At 40.3% G+C, this 21,070-nt stretch overlaps 1 long non-coding RNA gene across 1 annotated transcript in view; it reads right to left on the bottom strand.

Moving 5' to 3' along the window:
• Window positions 1-15,804: 15,804 nt before the first annotated feature.
• Window positions 15,805-21,070, bottom strand: part of LOC147753150 (uncharacterized) — an 86,361-nt gene continuing 81,095 nt past the window's right edge. The window contains exon 4 of the long non-coding RNA XR_015312055.1: window positions 15,805-15,983. This is a non-coding gene — a long non-coding RNA (uncharacterized LOC147753150). The remainder of the gene's footprint in view (window positions 15,984-21,070) is intronic.

The raw sequence follows: 21,070 nt of genomic DNA, 5'->3' as shown, positions 1-21,070 counted from the left end.
GATTACTTTGACAGTCATGTCGTAATGTAAATGTTCTATAGGAAAAAGCAAATTCTACATTGTTGGTATTATCTTGTCTATAAGTTTTGTCGCAACTGGTTTGCGCTCTTGAAATGTGGAGAATAGCATCCGGGACGCATTTAACACTGTCAAACGGTACATTTCCGCACAAGTCCTTTGGAATGACTTGATAAACACGAGGCGGTCCCCGACCTGTTTTTCGTTTGTGAGTGGATAATGGGCGGCACTATGCCCCAACTCAGCTTGCGACGTAGACACGCTCTTTGCACGTTGCCGCCTTGTTGTACTACTCCATTTAGTGGGTATGCATACGCCCGTCTCAGCAAGTTCTACGCGATTGTGAAACGTAATCTCATACGGCGCATCTTTGAAATCGAGTCTCATGAAAAACAGGGTAGGCCGTGTAGCCCGTGCTCTCCTTAACCTATGGAAGCCCTAATTACACCAGAACTGTTTTTGCTCTATGTTTATATTGACTATCGTATCAAAAATGTATTCTCATTTTAAATTGACATTTTTAATTTAAAAACTTTTAAAGGGCTTGGGTAGCAGCAGCAGTACAGCAGCAGCCATAAATTTATGAAAGAGATACACGCTATTTATGAGCAGTTTATTGGGTTAGTTTATAATAAGGCATGATCATCTCGGCTTAAGCTAACTCTAAATCGAAATTTCCACTAGTTAGACTAGCTTTCGATGTTTCGTAGGAAAGATTCTACGATAGTGATTAAAATTTTTGTTTTATCAAAAATAGCACTACTAGTTTCGTTAGTCTAGATAAGATAGGGAGGTTCTTATATGCCTTAAGCAAATGATTGATTGCAAAAAAACAATTATTTTTGTATGAATATTTTTTCTGCAGTTTTTAATCACATTCTTTATGGTATTGGCATTTTGTCCGTAGCGTTTTTCTGTGCGGTGAACCTGAATATTGGTCATATGTCTGTGGCCAGTATCGCTCTCTAAGTTGAAGGGAGCATAGTCGAACATTTAGCGTAAACTTAATTAGTCCAGCTAGTTTACCTTACCGTTTAAGTTCCATTAAGCACGCATTCGATCAGAGCGCGAAACTGTACTCACAACGCATGTTTCAAAATATATCCAGGCCTAACGAGTACTTCGGGTGATAAACAGAAGTGAATGAATGAGGCCGAACTGTCTTATACAGAAGTGTAACAGTTAATAACATGGGTATGAACAAAAAAATTGTTTCCTAATCAGGTGTATACACAGAAAGGATCGTGGTGGTCATTTTCTCCTGTTGTAAAAAGCATTGTTCCCCATACAAACCCGGCCTGAAGGTACGACTGCCTTCTCGTCTCTTCGGCACATTACTCGTACATGTTGCCTGAACCACATTCATTTATTATTATTGTTATTATGTTATAGTTATTTTTATCATACGCTATATACTGATGCATATCTTCTCTGCACTTTCTAAAGGCCACAAATAGGCAGCAGATGTTCGGTTATAAAACAACGTTCTATACCGCGCAGGGTCACAAATCTGCACTGGAGTATCTAGCGCTCGGGCATGAACGATTTGATTGGGCTTTCCTCGTTAGCTGATTTGTATTTTTCGATGCCATCCTTAAATGATGCTTCGAGATACAAGAAAGCGATGCGAGTCAAACAGACAGAACAACCAGTCAGCAGGAAGATAGTCAAAGTTTCTAGTGCAAATTGACAGCCTACATTTGGGCTTATTTTTTGCCAACCGTACGACTCCGTAGGCCACTCTGAGGGCAATGCTAGCCGTGTTCACATGCGCTCTGCGTAATGCCACGCTGCCATAATTAATCCGCCGTCGAAACATTTATCACATGCCCTCCAATCCCATTTTCCTTTGGCGTTCCACTTCATTCTGTTTAAATTCGTTTGCTATACGAAGCTTTATTCCAGTAGATAAACAGAAGGCAGACAAACGATCAGTTGTCGGAAATCGGGCAGAGCGAGTATCAAACATCGGAAAGCGGAAAGTTAGGCAAATATAGAGGATGACTAAAGAGTTTTTTACGTGGGGCGTAGCTGTGATAATATTCCGATGAAACGGTTAACGAAATGTAAACCAAAGATCACTCTTATTTATCTTCTTTTGGAGACGGTTTGTCATTGTATGTCAAGCCACGATACAACGGGACTTTACATGTGTGTATTTTGTTAGTGAAATTTTCATAAATACAGGGTCTGCTTGGCTAAAAACCAATTAAAACTCACTCAAGCTCTTCCTGTATCTGGAAGTATGATTAAAAGAGGCGCACCCAGCTATCATAGCCTTATTGAAGCTTTGTGAAGTAATTGAAAGCTAGATTATATGCTTATTTGAATGAGCCAAGCCTACCAGACAAGCCACCCAAAAGAGATCTAACTAGCTTGACCGGAAAATGGCTTCTAGAGCGCTCGAAACTAAGCAGGAACGAGCTTTGTCATGCTACAGAATTACGTTGCGACTTCTTCGACCAGTAGAGCTTCAATTGAGCTAGTTTTAATCAATTGACGCCCAAAACCCTGTGCTGTAACCATTTTCACGAGCCTTTAAAAGCATTAGAATAGAACACTCCTTTTATATTTCGCACAAAATAGTCTTCTTTGCGCAAGATTCTACCATGCACAAACGTCTACTGATTGCTCAACCTCCGATGTCTTGTGCTTAGAACAAAAGTAGAGGATCGACATCGTAGCGCCACATTGGATTGTATACAAAATTGTTCTAATGGACTACGAAACTGTATGGGGTGCAATATGTTGTTTATTAAGTTGGTGAAGAACACACGACCCTATCCCTGGCCACAGCGCGCAGTCGTTTTGGAACTAAGTAGGTCGTAAGTTCTTGTTGAGTCTTAGAGGTCCTTTCTTCCGGCGATGCCTGAGAATGTCTAAACTGTTGGCCGCCATCTAGATAAAAGCTTTTATGGCAAAACTTAGCGAACTATTTAGCAGTTATTACACATTTTGAGGCTAGTAGTGGTTTTCGTTAGGAGCGAGTATAGCATCTCACGCGTCAGCTGAAGCTTTCAAGATCGTGTTTCGATTTATATTTTGTTTCGCTTTTCAAATGTGAAACCACGAATCGCTGATGTCTTCTAGTGGAAACAACTCCAGAGCTACACCTTTCTCGAAGCACAGGTACTGAAACAAACCAGACTTTTACTGGAAATTTGTCTGTGAGCAATATGCTTCTAACTAAAAAAAAGGTACCAATAAAACTCCCGGTTTTTGTTAGTCAAAGGCTTGTGACTGGTATGCAATTCAACAACACACTCCTGCTTGCCTCTCTGCGTTTGAAACTGAAAATTTGGCGCATTCGAACTTTGTATTTTTCAAGTGCCTTGAAGAAAATGAATTCGGTAGTTTTTCGCTTTTTTGAAAAACCCAGATGATGTCTGGTCTAAGGACCAGATTAGGAAATAGTGCCACGTGTACGGAGAGAACCTTGAAGGCAATTCTTATTTAGGACGACCTGTCACGACCATTTTGGATAAAAGTGTGACAAAAGCCGTACTGGAGGATCATTTCAAAAAACTCACGTACAAACTTGACATCTCGGTCTGGTCATGTTGGGCCATTTTTAAAGATTACTTGAGAGTGAGACGGCTGATGGCGGTTTTCTCAAATTTGGTTTAACACGCCAAAGTTGATAAGAAAAAAAAGTGCAATAGCGTGATGTGCGGACCAAAACAGAACCGTCTGAGTATCGGTTTGAAAATAAGCCCATACTATAAGATCTAAGTCAAAAAGCCAAATTTCTTCTCAATTTACTGTTATTAAAACGTATTATAAACAATTCGAACGAATGAATAGTACTGTACGCTACAATAGACCTGAACTGTAAGAAAATAATCTAGGTTAATAGGTTCTTCAGCACGATAATACATCGGCCTACACGTCGCTACGTATAGTTCTGCTACTTATTTTTTGAGGAAAAACACACGGTTTGTGCTGGCGTATTTTCCGTATGCACCAGCTTGAACCGCATGTAAGCGTTTCTTTTTTCCGAGGCTCATAAATACCCGAAGCGGGAAATCCAAGGGAGGATCGGGGAAACATTAAAAAAAAAACGAGGGAAGAGTAGGTCTTCGCTTACGACTGACCTTTCCGCCTTGTTAGGTGGAGAATCTGTCGATCGATTTATGTCGCATGTATAAGTCAGGGCTAGATAAGTGTAAGGGTTGTAACAGTGTTCAAGTAAAGCCATATGATTATCTAGCTCTGGTTTTAATATGTGAGACAGAGCAGGCACAAGAAGCGTTTCCTTTTCATGTAGCCGATACGTGGCCTGCGAGCGGTTTAGGTCTCGAAATCATGTTGTAACGCAAACGGAAATTACATTTAAGAACTACCTCCGTCAAAGACACTTTTGTTGGCACATACAGAAAATACTTAATGTAGATCTATTTCCAGCCTCATAAAATATACTATCAGTGAGGAACAGTAAATTATAGTTTTTCCCGTTTCATTTACAAGCATAGTTATTGGATTTTTGATTGAAGTATGCATCATTAACCTTTGCCATTTGAATGGCGCTTGATTTATCTTACTGCTATAGAAGCATGGCACACAACGATGATAAAAGGCAACTCCAATATCGTGGTGGGATCTCAGCATTTTGCCTGCTGACGAGATTTAAGAAAGACAGTAATCTATAGAAGTAATATTTCCGAATATGCTGCTGCTTTCAACGACAGCTTCTGTGTTTTTTTTCTATCGTGATCCTTGTGATGTAAGACCGCACGTGGTTCTGTTTCACAACCAGGTGCGGCCCAACGAGAAGTTTGTTTACCTCACAGATTGACAATACACTCCCACCGTAATTGATGATCAAGACTTATATAGCTGTGGTGAATGACACCTGCACCGGACGACCAAATGTATACCATACGACACTCTGCACCGGTATATTCGCATTACGGTGATGTTCCGCCAGCTTTGTTGCAGTTATATGGTGGTATGACCGTCGACAATCGTTGAAGATGAAATCCATATCGCAAATCGCTATGCGAGGATGGATCTCCGTTATGATACGAGAAGCCATACGGCACCCTTCTTTCCAACTTTTAAAATTTCTTATCTCGCCGAAATGAGTGAATATAGAATTTTTACATACGCTAAATCCAAACATTTGTATCTGTACACTTTAAGGTTGGTAGGGCTGCATCCCGCCAGCTGTCAGCTTTAAGGGTCATTCTGGACTGAATTTTGTGAATCAGCCGTCTACGGTGCTTCCCGTTGCCGAACATACAATGGACGGTCTATGCCGCTGTAATTCCAAACTAAAACCACTCAAATTCTCGTAAAATACAACACGGTTGCTAAACACTTGACGTTGTTGCCAGTTGCTATGCTACTTCCGAAAATCACGAGAAAGATTCCTATGAAACACAACAGAAGATCCTCAGTTCTGATACAGCCTCAAAACTGATCAAGATGTATTTCGAATAATCTTATTTTTTTAGCTCAGAGTTAGTCGTCCACACCTTTAGCGCCCTTTTTTTTTAACCATTTCGAACCCTTGCCTTTTTGGCACTTCTAACTCCTATCTACCTGAAATCTAATTAGACTGGACATTTTTATGCAGTGCTTATTTGGACGACATTTTAAAAGTCTATATTTATCAACAACAGAAAATTGTTTACGATTAAAGAAGGAATATTTAGAAAAGTATTGGTGAAATTATTTCAGATATTCAGCTTTTCAGTTGAAGTTGACGTCGGGCTGAAAAAACGCTATATAACACAGAATACATGCGACCCGTTGAGATCTGCTTTCGTTTAGGTATAGTATTGAGCATAATGCCGGATTTAATCAGGCCACTCTATAACCGTCGCTTTTGATCATTATGTAATTTAGTAAAATATTTGTTGGGAGGTGCTATAAGTGGTACGGCCTTTTCCGAAATTAGGCTCCTTGCCCTTTCTTTTTCCTTTTTCTTTGAAACGTGCACAATTGAATATGCTGGCTCCTAGTTATTAAAGATACGCGACATAAGAAGTAAACTTTCTTTCAGACCATGCTGTGCATCCGTTGCCCAGGGGTCCACGCAGAAAGACAGCTTCATGAAATTCTCTTTCCACCAGAATAAAGCACAACCCACGGGAATATACCCATGCTGCTGATGGAAAAACTCGACGGACGCTATCTTTCTAAAAAGGCGTAATCCGTTGCCGTCTAACGCGTTGAAATTGTCGTATACAGAAGTTTTACAGTTTTTTTTCTTTACAGCCTTGTCGGTTGATTTTCTTAAATCGTACAATATTAATTATTCTTTTTATTATTAACTATTGTAAATAATATATTAGTTTAGATAAAAAAAGATATGTCGGTTCTGCTAAAGTTCGCCAGCTTTCGAAACTTACTGAAATACGTAATGACATGAATTTCCAGAATTATCAGTTAGTCCAATAATTTGTTTTGGAACTGTCTTAAAAAGTCTATAATATATCATGAAATATGTTATAGCATGACAAAACGACTGGCAGTGCTCGAGCGCCATGCAGCCATCGATAAAAGCTTTGTAAAAAAGAAAAATTGCTAGGCACCGTTGGTCGCTCAGATACCGAGACGGTCGCGAGAGTTACAACATCGACGAAAGCATCATCGCACACTTTATTCTAGCCTTCGTAGAGCAGATCATAACAGATATAAAATAATTTACCTCATATAGTCGACACGTTTCAGGCGTTTTACAGGACTGAAATAGGGTCCAGTATCATGCGGAATTTTTCTAACGAGAGAGACCATCAATACTTAGATTCTGGTGGAACATTAAATTTTGCATAGGTCAAGTAAAATTACGAAGGTTGTTGTCGTTTCAGAAACATAGGGAACTTAATATCCCGCGCTCCGCCATGCTCACTGGTTCTCAAAGCGTCAATTTAGCGACGTCTAACTTTGTAAGTTTGATAACATGGCAACATCAGCATCTTTTTTTTTTTCAATCTAAACACCAGCTGCTTCAAGGAGCACGCCTCATAATTTATCGATTATTTCAGTCGCGTCAAATAAAGCGCGTTCGACCTACCTATCTACTAATTGCTGTCCGATTTTCCGCCACCTTTCGCAGATTATCTATAAACTCACAGAAGTTTCTTTTCTATACGTCAAATTTAGAGTTTCTTTACGCAATTGGACTTAATACAGTCTTCAATGTGAGTAACATCTACGTTTTTCTTGAGTAGCCATCAATCTCGACACGTAACCCCATACGTGTATGTATTGCTCTGTTTATGACTATTTTATTTCGTTATAAATCCATTATAGATCCAATAAATACTTGCAAACACAAAATTTTATTGTAAATTATCGAACACATTAAATCGTCATTACGCTATACAGCAACTGTCCACCTATTACAATATATTTTGCCTGTAGGCCCAAACTTTGATAAGTTTCTCTAAAGGACAATTTAGCGATGAACATGCATAGATCTGCTATTATAATTATTATTTACAATGTGTCAATAAACAACGATTTCTGAAGCTGACGATAAATACACCAATTTTTTTTAATACAATAGTGAGTAAAGAGCGTTTGATATATGTTGCATCCTGTAATTTTGAAGGTGCGTAACGCTTCCCGCCCTGTGCTTTGCGTTCTTACAGAGCTAAAATCTTTGGAGTACTTTTTTTAATTCTACAAACGAGCATAGCTACATTCTGTTGCACGCCTTTTGACCCAGTTTAGCTGTGTTCCGGTGTGTTCCATCTCCTTTATGTATTACACAGAAGGCGTACTTAAGAAACAGACTACAATATAGCATCGCTAAGATCCTGCAACAAGTAGGTCGAACCTTTCGCTCCGATGGCAAGCAAGCGTAACGACGATGAATCGAGTGAAATCTTCTGGATAAAGAAGCAAGTTTCCCAATATTGACAGTGCCGAGATATCTGCGACACCTCAAATATTTGGATTGTTCTCTGGTCTGCCTTTCGCAACTCCAATTCCGTATTCTATTAGTTGACGTATGACGCTAAACAATAATCTCTCAGCGAAGCGCGCATCGTCCAACTGACGCTGGCTGTTAAAGGTGCGTGCCATGCCGACAGCGCCAAGCAGATTTACACGTATATTGCAGTCTCTAGGACGATCGTACCCTTGCTTTGGTATCGGCACAACGTATTCATATATTTGTACGTATGTAATCAGATGGCAACCTTCATACTGCTCCTAGTTGTTAGCTACCGACCAGAAATCCAGTTGCTTCACCTAGAAAATACTTAGAGCTTTGAATATGGAGAATTTTTTACACGAAGCTAATATTTTCAGGCAACACTTTAGCTTAGGTGGTTGACGATGGCTAACAGAAATCCGTCTTGTGTACGCTTTTTTGCTTAATGATTTTGTCATTTACGATGTACATTGCTAGCTAAAGAAGTGAAAAGGTATGATGAAAATCTGGCGCGCCAAAATTTGAATATCCTACCGACTCGCTAAGAGGCATTTTACTCGCCGTCTTTTAGGCATCTAAGGTCTTATTGTTTATACTAATCATTCATTTTATTATCCGTGTAGGCACTTCTGTGTTTGTCGTTTGCCATACGCCTTTTAGATCATCTTGTAAACTACACGTGAGGCGAAACCATGCTCAGGAGGCTGAATTAAAGGTACAGGCACGCTCCGAGCCGTTAGAAAATAAGATCCTTACGAAGATGTCCTTCAGCAAAAGCGCGGTTCTTTCTTCATTCTTTTTTGTTCTAGCCACGACGCTGTTGGCTTCTTGCCCTTTACGGCACTTATACAGTAAACGAATGTCATGAATGGACATCACGTAAGTCTGTTTTCAGGGCTTACTCTGTTGCACCATTACGAATAGCCGTTCGAGTAGCTCGCGGGGGTCAAGGCTTCATTCACCAGAAAGTACCGTACCGTACAGCGTACCAACATTTCGTCCGTTGTACTCTTACTTAGCTTTCAACTCGGGCTATCCCCACCATTTCAACTAGTGGAGCAGCTCAAACTTCCCTTCGCAGCCCCTTTTTCAAGACATAGCAAGGGCTCTTCCGAGATCTCTTAGCAACAAAATTTTCTCCGAACGATGCACACGGCAAACGGCAGAGTCGCTGCCCGTTTAAACAACTACAGCAGCGCCAGCACAATAATGGCAGGAATAGCAGCGAAGACGGCAGAGACGGGAGAACCAGCACGTCCCTGTCCTCGGCGAAGGACAGTGGCAGGGGTCTGAATAGAGTCAAAATACTAGCGGAGCGTATAGTGGAAGCGTGGAAGCGCACGGCTTTGACTACCCTTTATGGAGAAGGTTCTCTTATACTTCAGTTTGACTTCTTCAGGCGACAAGAAACATTTTGGTGCCGTTGCTATTGCTGCCGCCAGCTCTCCTAACTTGCCTAAATGTTAGTCGCCTAAGCTCAGTTAGTTCTTCAGGCCGTTGGCGGACTGCACACAATAAGTCCACGGACTCGACTCTTCTTGCCGATTCCCGTACCGCTCGGTCGTTGGCTCGCCCGTGATCCTCTTTGATCTCTTCATTTTCCCTCGCGGTACTTATTCTTCTTCGACCTACGTGCCTCTGGCCTTGCAGCTTATGCACCTTTCATTTCCCAAAACTCCCATTGGTCCACATATAAGACCCTGTAGCGCGATCACGCTACAAGTCACTCTATACTGGAACACTCATATTCAAGCGGTAAATGACATCGTAGAGCCTAAAGGCTTAGCTCGATCTCCCTTTGTCATCAGCAGCCCGACCGAATGCGAATCCGTGCTCATAATACTGCAATACAGGACGAAGCTTAAGAGGAAAGATAGCACAGAAATGGCCGAGGTCTAGTAAGGGAGAGTTAATTTTCGCGAAGAATATTTTTCTCATTTCAGATTGACCACACTGCTAAAGCCGATATTATAGTATAACACAATGCAAGATATAGCTTCATGAGTTTGAAAGAACGAGGAAGCAAGGAAAGTGGGGAATCTGTTTAGACATCTATAATATTTATGCTTAATTCCTCATAGATTGATATTATATTACGCAACTACTATTTCGTAAGGTAGTACATCTAGTTAATTCTAGTCTTCCAATTCATTTACTAAAACTAAAGTCTTAAAACGCATAGCCTTTCTCGAAACTTTAATTAGGATTTTTCAAACATGCCGTTTGCATACACCTATCTAATTGCAATTATCGCATAGTCAAAGAACTGTAAGTTCTGATATACGAACTGTTGAAGGCTACGTTGTCGGAAATCGTACCCACAGTCTACGATTTTGAATCAGCAGATCTTAGTTTTCATAAGCATAAAGACATCGCCCTTATCTCACAATAGTAAATAGGTAGATCGATTTAAATTTTTCGCATCTAGCCAAAACAGTATCAAGTCACCCTATCCAAACGTATCACTTTATATCATCAGTTCTAGAATTTCTGACAGACGAGCATTAGCGTTCATGAACGAAAAATACGATTCAAGCTCTAGTTAGAGTTAATGTAACTTCGAGCCTTATCAAATCATCATTGAGAACTATATAATTACCATTACGTTGATTGCATACGATTGCCAAAGGTCAGCTTGTTCACATACATCTCATTGTCCATGAATACGTTCTGCCTAGTCAAATGCATGTGATCATTGTTTTGTGACTCCGTAATCGTACCATTATCGATCTACCATATTCACCACATCTGCACAGGCCCGCACCCTAGACGATGACAGGATACAAAGCAATAGTTCTACCTCCGGGACAGAAACAAGGGACAGGCAGAGTGAGAAAGGCGTTGTGCATGGGTGTGTATGTTTAAGAAATAGAGAATGAGAAAGAGCTCTACTAATTTTGCCCTCTACTACGGCAGGCGGCAAGCTACAGGTTTTATTTAACCTTTTCGCCCAGCCGCTGCAATCCGTTTGTGAAGATTGAAAGACAAACAGACGTCATAGAAGGAACATTGTCGTCGTTGCAATTTCAAAACCCGGCCATTGGCTTCTCTACTCTTACAGTTGCAGAGCTGTTATTCTGTCTGCGCAAAGTGAATGAGATCACTTCGATTAGAGACGGTTAACAATCGGCAATAGGCCGACAGCTGTCCTGCCATTTGTACTTGTGCAGCACTGGCAAAAGACTGATGGCACACCTTACAACCTGTGTTTGGTCCCTTCGTAAGACTGGATCGAAGCCTACGCGTGAATCTGAGGATGGTGTTGCCACGACTGAAGCAACCTTCACCTCTCGCTCAAGCGCCAATAGAGCGTTATCCCGCCTACCGACGCACGTCCCATGGCACCCGACCCCAATAAAGCCACGGGGTCAACTGAACGGCAGAAATAAATGTCCGAGCATGGCATTAAGCTTAAAGTCGTCATGCGTTGTACTAAATAAAATAAAGAGCCTCGGAAGAGATTCTTGTAAACATCATCAGGCTACGAACGCTCTATTTACAATTAATATCACTTTCAAAGAATGGCAACCGTTAAGGTTAGATATACCGATAATCGAAGAAGCACAAATAGCAAGCTATATATGGTATAGTAATAAAGAAATAATATATTTGACTAATAAGTCGAAATGAAGTTATAACTTGGACTTATATTCTAAAAACAGTGACACTAAATATATTATGTTTGGCATTACGGACAGTGCAGCTCTGCAACGCGTTTGCCTCAGTGATGTCTCAGATGGACAGAATATGAGGCAGGAGAATTATTACTGGTATTTGCTCCTCTATTGTTTCCTACTTTACAATTGCGAATACTACACTGACGATCTGGTTAATACTACCGAACTCTTAGTAAAGGATCTTTGTCCCCAGCTATACGTGAAAGTAAGCTTACTTATGCTCTGGAAAAGTTCATAATAATTGCAAATAGTCATATCTGAAAACTATATAAAAAGATCAGAAATAATGACTACACTAAAGAGCGACGTATGTTCATATAATGGGCAATCAAGTGTCTCTGAAGTACAAACATAAGACCGTTTCTTTCCGGGTGAAGGAGGAGAAACTGGTATGTTTTTCCGCGGTTGCAACTGCAGAAAATGTTCAAGACCCACAGAAGAACAGAAAGACAAATGCGAGAAAGAAAAAAAATTAATTAATTCTAACGAATCGACGTTCCGTCAACTGATTAACGTTCTGAACACCCCCGCTCCCGCGATACGATAACACAAATGAGACGAAATTTATAGATTCTGTACAAACCATCAAACAGTATAAAGCTTTTGGGCTATCCACAAGTGACTGAACGGTACAATGTCATAACAGTTTTATTCTACTTCTCCCTTAGTACATGACCTTTTATATTTCTACGACGCCTAATAATAAGATGTTGGACACAAGGAAGACAACGTATGGGAAATCTGGCACGTAGTAATTACTGAATGAATATATACTTAATCCGTATGATGGTTAGTGAGCAAAAACTCTCTATTTATGCATCCTTCGCATATTTTTTCTTCAGCTTGAGAATATACAGAATATCTATAGTTCAGTATATAGCATAGATCGGACGGAGATTTTATTACATGACCTAAAATAAAGGGTGGCCCGAATTTATTAGCAATTATTTTTGTTACCATTAGATCGAAGATATTCCTTCAAGCAGTGCTCTTGCTGCAGCTCTGTAGTAGCGAAAGCTCAGCGCAAAACGTAGTTCGTATGAAGAGTAACAACCACGATAGGAAATAGGTTTTGTTTCTAGAGTCTTTCGTCAAAGTCTGGTAGCTCAGAAAATCGGCTTTCCGCTTCACTAAGTTATTGTTTATAATATCGAACGACTGCATCAAATTGCACACAATTCCTTACAGGCTTAAGTGCCCTTTTAATATACTTAGTTTAGCCTATGCGAACGAAATCCTGTTGTATCCTGAGCTCTGTCGATCTTATTTTGGATAATATATTATAATTGCGTGGCTGGAAGTAATGCATTTGCCAATATTGGGTTTACTATATGTATTTATTATATATATAACAGTACATTACTATATATATATATATATATAGAAATGTACTGTTAGGCATTGCTGACTATAGCTAAGGTTGATCCAGAGCATTTAATAAATTTTATTATAGAGCTGATTTTTCCAATCGTATTTCGTCCGGTATGGACACCAGTGGCAAGGCGCCTGTGTCTTTGTAAGTTTATTTTATGATACGTTATTTTACCAGTCAATGCATCTACTTCACTGCTTGTAATAGGATGCACGAGAAATTAACGACGCACGAGACCTGCTGTAAATCTTTTGCGCTTTGCGCATAGGTTTAGCAGCTCATTGCCTTACCTTTTGTTTTTCGTAGTCTGTGACGCTACTCTGCTTGAAAGTACTATAGTTAGCTGACTGTCATTTTATGTGCTCCTAGGTGAAAACGTCTACCGATCTAGAATGCGTAGAAGTGTATCATTGTGAGCTGCAATACTGGTTTGTCGATAGGCTCCTTTCGAGTTAGTCAAACGTGCTTAACTGGGTTAGCGCCATTCCGACCCAGAACAGATTTCGTTTCCGGAAACATCGAAAGGGTTCGACTAGGCGGGTTCATTAAAGAAACTGAATTCTGTGGATTAGTCACGCGACAGCATAGCAGTACCGTTAGATAATCACAAAATATTATTGGGAAACATTATAATAGGCATAGCATTTAGCAAGAGCACTTCCGGCATGAACTAGTAATGGAATGGTACGAACGAGGTTAACATACAGGGCAAATTAGAAAAGAGACAAGCTTAAAACTAGCGTAAATGTAGAGTATTGAAAACCTATTTTTCTCATGGTTATGAGCCGATCTCCATTCTACTCTACTTTTCCCCAAATTTCCCCCTACTGCGTTTAATCTACGAGAAAAACGAATTGTATTTTTGGAATTAACACATAGCATCATTATTACCTAATACCACTTTCGGCAATGTTTATACAAAGTATAAACTGCCTCTAAATGCACTATAACCCTGCAGGCTGTCGAAAGCATCACAGCAGTGGAGATTAAATGGACGTATGGTAGTTTTGCTAGTGACGAATGGCTTGATGAGTCTGTACGTTACGTCGGGGTACGTTACGTAGAACAGGCTTCAACGTTAAAAAGACAGTTCAATGAAATTAGGGTATTTATTATCTGAAAACTAGAAGAGCAAAATATCTCAGTTTTAGTGCCTCAGTTATTCTTGCTACCCCGATATGTAGCGAATAAATGTACATGTCGCTCCTCGGAGCTTTTTGGAAATTCGTAACCGATCATTTGTGCGGCACTTAACACATACTTTACAATGTTATAGCAAATAATCCCATTCGAAGATCTTCATAGGACAATGAGCGCGTCCGTTGGCATAAATACATTTGGTTTTTTCAGGAAAGATTCTCTGCTATCGTACCCAACTAGCTGGCAACGATTGAATCCGTGCGCGTTTGTAATATCGCGGATCTGAACATAAGCAGCGCAATTTTTGTGTTAAAGCTGTCCAGCTTATTTTCAGTAAACTGACTAGCAGATTCGGTCAGGAAACTCCGTCTAGTAATCTAAATGGTTCAAGCAGGCAAATCTGGGTGAAACGAATAAGCCCGAGAGTGCTGCGGCCCTTTTTTTGCTATTATAGGTAAGCAGGAATACTACACTATTTAATATCACTTTGACGTATCTGTTGCACGAAGGTGTTTTTGATATTTTCATTCAAGTAGGGCAATGTGCAGTTGTCGTGCACTTGGTTGGGGCAGGACGGGTTTGGTGTTAGCGAAATGATAATGCGAGCTATAAAATGAAGGTCTAAAGAGGTCCGGAGACAAGCATCGAGAATCAACACATGGGGCGAAAACCGCCAACGGACGCACACTACGATCCTACTAGAACGAATGGACCATATTTGTCCAAAATGATTTATTATTAAATAAAAATAATTTAAACTGTACCGTTTATTCTTCTTTAGTAACGCGCCTTACTTGATTTATCCTGAATACATGCCAGATAACGAAAAACAACTAAAAGAATCCAATATTGGACCCGGAAAAGGTTTCGAACTTATGCGGAACGACTTTTCACTTATTATCGTAATTAAAAATTATTATTATTATTATTATTAAGAATATCTGCTTGAAGAATATTTGTTGATATCACTAGCATTATTATCGTGTAACTTATTTCTCAACTTTCAATCATACGTTACTAAATATAAATCGTACGTTAGAAACGAGTGTCTATATGCCGATTCATTTCTGCTCAACATCTGGAAGCTTTAAATAGGTGATCCTTGTTCATGTCATGATTTATGTTACTCTGCCGAGTCTCTACTAAACTATGTTAACTTCCTAGGCTGCGAACTTCAGCTGTAAGCGATCTATAACAACCCTAATATGGCTGAAGAAGGCCAAGGAAGAGCCTCTGCTAAAATCCGTATTACCGCTAAGTTCCAAGGCATAACTGAAAACTGTCGGTGATAAGGCGTGTTCTTCTTTAATATAGTCGTCTACTGCAACGTAACCTAATCACATAGCTCTACCCTTTTCACTGTTGAACTTAATTTACAAACAGCTAAGATCAATAGGCTAGCTGCAATACATGCATTGCTACATATTTATCTAACGAACGATAAGATCAAACACACAGATAAGATTAAAACATTAAGCGTCCCTAACTGGATAATTTATACATGTAGACTCTCCTTAAAACCATAATTTTTTATTGTAGAAGAAGGATATTTTCAATAACCTTCTGATTGCATAAGTTTAGCAAATAGATTAAGGTAAATACATACTTTAAATACTTGTGCTTTTTATTATTTTATGCTGCTTGGGTCTCATTAGGTAATGGCTGAATTTAAACACAAACATGTCGTTCAGAAAGTCAACGCGCAATGATTCAGTTTTTCTTCTCAACGTAAGAAGGAAATTTATTAACGACCGATTCTGTTGAACACTGAATATGTTTTCTACATACTGTCCTATCAATAGTTTATTGTTGGTGCAATCGCTTTAAGAACAGAAATGAAGAAGCTGAGGGTCAAGGAGGACGTGATTACGTTGCAGGACATCAAACACTGAAAGCAGAGGAGAAAAACAGAAAATGGGTTTCTTTACGAACTGAGTTTAGGATAGATGGAACGACTTATGGTACACTTGAGAGATGATGTGCGCCATTATTGCCAGTAAAACAACAACTTCGTTGCCATAGACAACGCATGGCTTAATCTATATTGCCCACCTAAGAAGGACCTAGTGAGAGGAAAGCGCCAAATAGATTACGGTCCAAGTTGATACCTGTACAGGCAAGCAGCATTACGAAATATCACCCAAAAAGGAGACAGTTAATACTATCAGATACCTCGAGCAAGTGAAAAGCCTCATGTATGTATGCTGTCCAATCAACAGCACACGGCGTATCGTCTCGTTGTTGGGATCGAAGAGACACAGAATCGAGCGATGGCGTCAGCTTCCATATTTCCTTGGCTTGAATCCATGCAAATTTGATTGTTTCTATGCCTTAAGGAAAATGTACTCTATACGGTGTAGCGTTCTTTATCAGTGATTTTTTCAGACAACCGATTCATTGTAACATTAGGTATGGTAATACAAATCACAAATACACAGATGCTAAAAAGGTTCGTAGCGCTGGCCTCATTACGTAACAGTAAGCGAAAATATATCTACCATATAGCAGAGCGTAGCCGCTCTACCCAATGTAGTTTGAAACTTAAAGCAAATTTTCCAACTTGGTAAATGACTCCCCATAACTTAATATTTCGACCACGATAACTTTCAGTGAACAGCATGGCATACGCTACGATCCGGATCCTATCGTGTCTCAAAACAGTGTTATTAGGCCTTTAATTCTGCATTGTCAAGTAATGTAGTTGCGAAAATTCTAGAAGACCCTAATCGATTCTTATTGCCCATCCAGCTATTCTCCCTATTCGCCATCGTCCTTTTCAGGCCGACCAAAAGAATAGAACCAAGTGCCGGCCATCGTGTTCTACTATCATAGTACAGCTACGGTCGTTACCCCTGCTGCCTCCACTCCATTTCAAATGTCTGCATCATTACAAAATTTCTCATTCGTTGAATGTTCTATTACAGAACGAAAGAATAGATTAGATCGGCATCTTAAGGACCTGTTCTTTATTTTGATACGCAAAAAGCAGGCACATTGGTACAGGATATCGCATTATCGCTTTTATGTATCACAATTGATGTTACTAGGAGGTTGTGTTTAAAAGTTCGACGGAGTATAGGTGTAATGTGATTCAATTTTTTCTATTCTAACATGTCTTTAGGTCTTCGCTGCGACTATCCCGCTCCTAGCAATACCGCCTACATTGTATGCAAGGATTTTGCGAATTCGGTGCTTCCCACAGAAAATCCCTGCTGACAGATACTGTCTAATTAGTCAGTGTATTTGAACCAGGTGATTTGGACCAAAATTAAAAAACAACGTTCTGTCTCCACTTTCGGCTGTATGCCTTTACATTATAGATAAATGTTATTAATACGTATAGAAATATAATATTTTACGTCTCTATAGCGTTGGAAACTTTAAATACACCTTTATTTTTCCGATATATACCGATATTTCATCTAAACTTATATTTTACACTTCCACTTCACTACATTCATAGCCATCATCTCCTTGCAATTACACTCAGTATAAAGCAACAAGTCTCTCTAGGTTTTAAATGTTTTTTTTTTAAATCAGCAGATGCTTCAGTTTCCCGGATTCTGTGATTCCAGGCCTAAAAAAAGTTGCAAAGGAAAACACTGAATCGTACAACACTTAAGGACGATATTGATGGATTCTACGCCCAGGTTCCAAAAAAGATGGATAAGTATATGCTCAAACACCGTCCTATGAAAATGCGTGAGCAAGCAAAATCAGCACTTCCCAATTGACATAGAGGTTACCGTCCGAAGCACCGGTAGAACGAAATCGCTGAGGTTCGAAGAGAATGCATTTGTTCGGAAAGATCCAATACGAAGACGCTCCATTGGCAAAGAAGGCATGCGAATGAAAGCGTCGAGAGTAGAATTCAAACACAAAGAAATTATGTCAAGACGGCATACAAACCGCTGCGCTCTGAAACCAAAAGGAGCAAAATACTTGAGCGTAACGAGTTATTCGAACAGGTCAAAAGAGACACATGGGGTCGTCCACACCAAATCGTTGTGAATTTCCTTCAGAAGAAAGCGCCTCACCCATCCAACAATAAAGCGGCTTCGCTTTTATTTCCACAAGAAGCATACCGAAACCAAACACTCAAACCTACAAGGGAAATTTCAGAGATGACTCTAGACGAAGCTAGCGTGCATTTCGCCTCAGTACCAGGTTTTAAAAAGCTGGTCTCAGAAGCGGAGTCGGCTTCTCTGTATGCCGCGTCGTCGTAAACAGACATGGTCCCGAGCTTTAAGAAAAACCGAACGACCTAGTTGGCTGCCTAGGGGATGATGGTTGTAAGAGGGATTCAATCGTATAATACGGTTTCCGCTGCTGCCATTCAGGTGCTGCCACACTAGCCAAGGAAAGGGCAGAACACTAGATGAATGGTGCCTTAAACCTAATGACTTTAACAGGAATCACACTTCATAACGAATGGGCCCGGGCTCTACCAAAGGTAATACAAGGCAGCCGAACCACGTCAGTGATTTTGGACCCACAAATCTGGTATAACAAGCCCCATGGTAACCTTTCGCATTGCACCACTCAGATGCTTACCGGACATAATCAGTGTAAGCCATTTATAGTTAAGGTAGGTAAAACCTCAGAGAATATCTCTTTTCCGTGCAACTCCGAAGAAGTCAAAGGACTCCTTCGAAGTTGCACGAAGGTGCAAAGGGCGCACAGCGTTAGATCGCCATGCCCTCGATTTGGCTAGAGGGGTATAAAGCACACCCAATTGAATAGGCTTACGTCGGTTACTGATATTGTAAAGAAGATGCTGATATTATAAAATGATTGACGGGCGGGATCAATGTATATAGAGAAAATTATAAAATTGAAATAAAACTTGCAGGAAACAAGAAGATGGCGGGTTAAACCAAGCGCTATTGTAAAGCACGAAAAGTAGAGGGGCTTTTGATCTTTTATTGATCATGTGCACAAGGGGAAATGCAACACGCCCTTTAAACTTTTGTTTTGAAGTAATATTGAACATACACCCGAGACTCGAATGGAAAAGTGGTGAGGTTTATATGGTCATAAGCACATAGTCATCTAGCAATTTTGCGGAAAAAGCAAAATATTTTGAGATTAACTATGTTGGAGGACAGACCAATGTTCTGAGTCTCACACACCATAAAGATCTTGACATTGGAGCTCGACATAGTTTTACCATCCCCGATGCTGCGTCAAAAAATTGCTCATCTTTGCTAGAAAAGTATTAAACCTATCGGTACGCTAAGCCCTTTTTAAGGCTTGATATACCGAGTGGTAGCCGGATGAATGTCTGAGGTTCCAAACCACTTTAATAAGTATCTTGTAAAATTACGTTCTACGAGCTTTGCTGAAGATTTATCCGTATACCTACTATATTAGACAAATGCGCCATTTCAGATGATTTCAAAGATCATCTGCTGAGGGCTAGATTCTTCTCCGTCCTGTAACCCATTGCTTACTTCCCTCTTTTTTTTTGGTATACATAAGCTGAGTCGTCGTACGCGGCTAGCAAGCCTTCCTACTAGTGGTCTGCGACATGTCAGTATCCGTATTCCTTTTCTTTATGGATGGCACAAGAAAGACGCAAGCGTATACATGCACTGTGCCATTGCGAACAATCAAGAATAAGCAAAACGACTGTATAACGTCTCACTTGTTCCTGCCCTACTCTAGCTTCTCAGATCCCGGATTGCATCCCACCTTCAAACTTCAACAGGATGGCCTCAATCGTCACGCGTCGTGTGGTCAGTGGATGCTCCTTCGGCCACCTCGACCGCCAACCACTTGGTCTCACCCTCGTTTAGTATCATCATCTGTTTTCGTCTTCAACGGTGGCCCGAAATGCCATCGTGTTTTAGCCAGCAAGTTTAAAAGAAATGGGAGATACTCTAGGCCACTCGTCGCCGCAGTCCCGACTGCACTGGCGGTCCTATTCTGGTTGTAGTTATTACTATTGCTCCTACTGGTGCTATTACGTTGGAAATGTGACGGCGCTTTCCTGCCACTGATCTGAGTTGGTAAGAAGAGAAGATTCTCCTGCTTATATAAGCGTCATCATCTAAAAGTAAAGGAAGTTGAAGGCAGGAAGGGAGCAGCGAACACATAGACAACGTATAGCATATGGGGCCGCGACGCAAGGCGAATAAGAATGCAAGCGGTTGCAGTGGAAGACACTTGAAGAAATAGCGAAGTTGAAATAGGAGGCGACAAAAGAAACAGATGAAACTAGATGATAGAGAATCCGTTCATGACGATAAGATGGCCGGCACTGGTTTACTACGGTAGCTGTGTGATGTTCCTACGGTTGAAGACGTGAGCGCCTACAGTTGCGTGGCAGAGCCATTTTCTTTAACTTTAAGGAAAACCAAATATTAGGCTAAATACGATAGTGCGTGTCGAATAAACCATACGCGTCCCGCGGCACATAAAATAGTTACAGATATTCATCAACAATTTGTTACTATAGGCATAATTTTATATAAAGTAACGGAGAAGGGAGTCGTCTTGACGTTTAGCTCTACAACTCATGGTATAAGATGGGCTATGGGAAGGTCAAAAAAAGTATGGGGACTCCACTTATGTCAAGCTGGTTTATGTTGCTGTTCGGAAATATGCAGACGACATGTACATACCCAAAATGAACTACCAGATTTGACGTAGATTTATATAATAACAACCAACGGGAAAACAGGTCCTGTAACACATCGCCTAGGTGGTAACGTGGAACATATTTTTTCTACTTCCTGCAGCGCTTTTCCATCTCTACACAGCCGCACAGTATGCTGGGAAATCGCAAATTTGTAATATATCGCGCCGGTATAAATGCTTAAATGATGCAAAATTAAAGAAGCACATGCACAATGGTTTCGAAAGGATCAGACCGCTTGATAAGTTTACTATCATAAGAAAAATTAGGAAAACCCGAAGGATAGGATGAATTTTTGCAGAAAATGTTAGTCAGTCTTCATGTAACACCTCAAA

This window comes from Varroa jacobsoni, unplaced genomic scaffold (assembly GCF_002532875.2).
Source record: "Varroa jacobsoni isolate VJ856 unplaced genomic scaffold, vjacob_1.0 scaffold_703, whole genome shotgun sequence".
NCBI lineage: Eukaryota > Metazoa > Arthropoda > Arachnida > Mesostigmata > Varroidae > Varroa > Varroa jacobsoni.
This window is presented reverse-complemented; position numbering and strand designations above follow the sequence as displayed.